Source organism: Erinaceus europaeus, chromosome 10, assembly GCF_950295315.1.
Source record: "Erinaceus europaeus chromosome 10, mEriEur2.1, whole genome shotgun sequence".
In the NCBI taxonomy this organism is placed as follows: domain Eukaryota; kingdom Metazoa; phylum Chordata; class Mammalia; order Eulipotyphla; family Erinaceidae; genus Erinaceus; species Erinaceus europaeus.
Window position 1 is genome coordinate 20,106,357 of NC_080171.1, and position 4,282 is coordinate 20,110,638.

Genomic DNA, 4,282 nt, shown 5'->3' on the forward strand with positions numbered 1-4,282 from the left:
TGAATTGAGAGCAGCATGTAGGAAAGTGGGCCCCATCCTAAGGTTCCAGGACTGGGGGAAATATAGGCTCTATAGTGGAAATGTGAGGTTCCTGTTGTCTTAGGGTTCAAGAAGACAATGGATAGTTATTGTTATCATCACATTATTTGGTGATTGGGTTAACTTTGGAAAGTCCCTTTGTTAGGGTTTGGGGTATAATACCCAGCATCATGTATATAGCTGTGCTACTGGTTGCTTCTGTTCTCCCTGGTCTAGGGTTTTGAGAGAGTCCATATATCAAAGACTCAGCCTATGTATTAAAAAGACTCAGTCTGTGTTTTAAGAAGTTCTAGACATATGATCAATTTTTCATATTAATTAGTGATTTATATGTTTACACTTTAATAGAAATGTACATAAACACCATTCCCACCACCAAAAGACTGTCTCCCCCCCCCCCCCGCCATCCCTCCCCACCCTGTCACACCAGGAAGCCCAATGGCCACCCTCCCCTTCACCACAGGGTTTTTACATTGGTGCCCTGCTCTAAAGTGGCGATATTATGGCAGGGTTCCCAGAGCTCCCCCAGAAACTTCATTCTCTCCTATATCAATGAGGCTAATTAATTGGGTAAATTCAACAATTAGAAGAAATTACACAAAATGTTATACCACAGGGGACAATGCTACTAAAAGGTATCTTAATGGTTTGTATGAAGAAATTTAGTCATGAGGACACTCAGGACCATTTAAGTTTCAATACTTGAAAAACATTGCAATAGACCCTCATCTCAAATAAATGTAAGGATACCTATTAGAGGGTTAAGAGGATCAAAAGGAAAGTAAATATGCCTTTAATGATAAGCCTATGAAGTGTTTCTTCAGGGTCAGGAAAATAGTGCTAAGGTAGAGCACGAGATTTTTATGAATTTGACTCAGAGGTTACAGGTTTTATCCCTAGCACCACCACATGCCAGAGTTTAAGGGGTGTTCTATCTTTGATGAAAATATATAAAAATAATTATGCAATTAGGATTATTGCTGGGGCTCAGTGCTTGGAAGACAAATTACTGTTCCTTGTGGCCATTAAAACTATAGCAGTAGCAGCAACAACAACTTTATTTGATAGGACAGAGAGAAATTGAGAGGGGTGGGAGATAGAGAGGGAGAGAAACAGAGAGACACCTGTAGCACTTGCTTAAATGCTTGTAAATCCCCCCCCCCCAAATTCACAGGTGGGGACTAAGAACTTGAACCTGGGTCCTTGGGCTTGGTAATGTGTATACTCAACTGGGTGCACCCTCACCCAGCCCCTAAAAATTTTTTAAATTTACCTTTTTAATTCATTTTCTTTTAACATTTTAATTATTTATTTATAAAATGGAAATATTTACAAGACCATAGGATAAGGACAATTTCACACAATTCCCACCACCACAACTCTGTATCCCATCCCCTCCCCTGATAGCTTTCCTATTTTTTATCCCTCTGGGACTATGGACCCAGGGTCATTATGGGGTGCAGAAGGTGGAAGGTCTGGCTTCTGTAATTGCTTCCCCACTGAACATGGATGTTGGCAGGTCTATCCATACTTCCAGCCTGTCTCTCTCTTTCCCTAGTGGGGCAGGGATCTGGGGAGGTGGGGTTCCAGGACCCATTGGTGGGGTCGTCTGCCCAGGGAAATCAGGCTGGCATCATGGTAGCATCTGGAACCTGGTGACTGAAAAGGAGTTAAGGTATAAAGCGGAACAAATTGTTGAGATTAATCATGAACCTAAAGGCAAGAATACTGCAGACGACGATCTGGGGTCTCCATTTTGGAACAAGCTAGTAGGTCTATTTTAGGTATATTCCAAGGGGCCCAGGACTTTACTAGTTTTTGCCTGAGTCTGACAGCTAACATTCAGGAAGACCCAAGGTATTGTCTGGGGAGATGGTGTCATAGTTGGAAAAAGGACTAGAAAGCTGGATCAGGGAAGAGAGTAGCTCCCAAACATGGGAAAAGCGTTTAGATATTGTTAACTATAAACCTCATTGATTTGATCTGGGCCCCATATTCACACAGGAGCCTATGTAGCCTTTGCATCCTTGTAGGTCTGAGCTCACATTCTGTGGTCATAGTTAGAAACATGCCTATTTTTAAAATTTATTTATTTTGTGGGATAGAGAGAGGGAGAAAGAAAGAGAGAGACAGAGATGGGGGGTTCAATCCCCAAGCAGTGCTGAGGGTTGAACCTGGGGCATCATGCATAAACTTGTGAGAGGGAGAGAGAATGAGAGAGACAGAGATGGGGGGTTCAATCCCCAAGCAGTGCTGAGGGCTGAACCTGGGGCATAAACTTGTCCTCTACCTGCTGAGCTTCCTCCTAGTAGCTTCCATAGCAAATATTATAAGTAAATATCATTATACTTTTTTTAGATGAGGAAAATGATATACAAAGAAGGGCAAAGTTCTCCCCCTTTTCTTGTTATTAGTGATTTAATATTGATCTACACAATTATGAGATAACAGGGGTAGAATTCCACATTGAGAAGAGTTGTGTAAGATTAGATCTGGAGTCTAGAAAAGTCCTCAATGAACTTGACCATGTTTTTTTTTTTTTTTTGCTTCCAGTGTTGTTGCTGGGGCTTGGTACCTGCACTACAAATTCAATTCTGTTAGAGGCCATTTTTCCCATTTTGTTGCCCATGTTGCTGCTGTTATTATTACTGTTGGACAGGACAGAGAGGCTGCCAGGAGCAGCAGATTCATGGTGCAGACACTGAGCCCCAGTGATAACCCTGGTGGCAAAACAAACAAACAAAAACCAAATCAAAACAAACAAACAAAAAACCCAACTATTTTTTTCCACCTCAAACTACTTTCCTAATATTACAATTGCTTCAGACTCTTTTTCCATTCCCCATCTACATAGGCTACCATCCAAATATTTACCTAATTGAATTAATATAAACTTGTTTATCTCTTTCCTTTTACTCAGCTCTTTATCAAATAGGTCAGTATATCTTTTTGGAGACAGAAAAACAGAAATATGGGAGCCGGTTGGTGGCGCAGTGGGTTAAGCGCACAAGGCGCAAAAGTGCATGGACTGGCATTAGGATCCCAGCTCCAGCCCCCGGCTCCCCACCTGCAGGGGGTTTGCTTCACAGGCGGTGAAGCAGATCTGCAGGTGTCTATCTTTCTCTCCCCCTCTCTGTCTTCCCCTTCTCTCTCGATTTCTCTCTATTCTATCCAACAACGACAGCAATAACGACAATAAACAATAAGGGCAACAAAAGGGGAAAAAATTAAAGTAAATAAATAAAATAAAATAAAAAAGAAAGACAGAAATACACCGGAGTAGTGAAGCTTCCCTCAGTGCTGTAGGTTGAGCTTGAACCTGTGTTGTAGGCATGACAAAGTAGCCAAGTGAGTTATCTTGATGACCCTGTGCAGTATATTCTGAAACTAACGTCTTGATTTGGTGCTGAATGCATTGTTTTAATCACTTTTTTATTTCAAAGTGTTTAAATTATATTTTATATTTGTTTTTCTATCTTTAAATCTTTGATTTACTTTTAACATAAATTAAAAATATTTTTAATTAATTTATTTATAAAATGGAAACACTGACAAGACCATGGGATAAGAGGGGTACAGTTTCCACTACCAGAGCTCCATATCCTATCCCCTCCCCTGATAGCTTTCCTATTGTTTATCCCTCTGGAGTAAGGACCCAGGGTCACCATGGGCTGCAGAAGGTGGAAGGTCTGGCTTCTGTAATTGCTTCCCCACTGAACATAGGCGTTGACAGTAGGATCCATACTCCCAGCCTGTCTCTTTCTTTCCCTAGTGGGGCAGAGCTCTGGGGAAGCGGGGCTCCAGGACACACTGGTGGGGTCATCTGTCCAGTGAAGCCTGGGTGGCATCGTTGGTTTTTCAGGCACTTGGAATTTTCCCCAGTTTTCTTTTTCTTAGTTGTTTCAGTATCAGAAAAAAAAAAAAAAAGATATCTTGAGATGGAAATTAGCTAGTAAGTTTCACAAAAAAATTGAGCAGGATCAACACTGTTCAGCTCTGGCTTATGGTAGTACAGGGAGCTGAACCTGGGACTTTGAAGCCTCAGTCATGAAAGTCTCTTTGTATAGCCATTATCTTATCTCCTTCCCCCAGGATCTTATTTTCAGATCCTTCACAATCCATGTGCAAGGACCCAGGTTCAAGTTCCCACTCCCCACCTGCAGGGGGGATACTTGAGGAACCGTGTCTGTCTTTCTCTCTCCTTCTCTAGCTCCCCATCCCTCCTCTTTATCTCTCTGTCCTA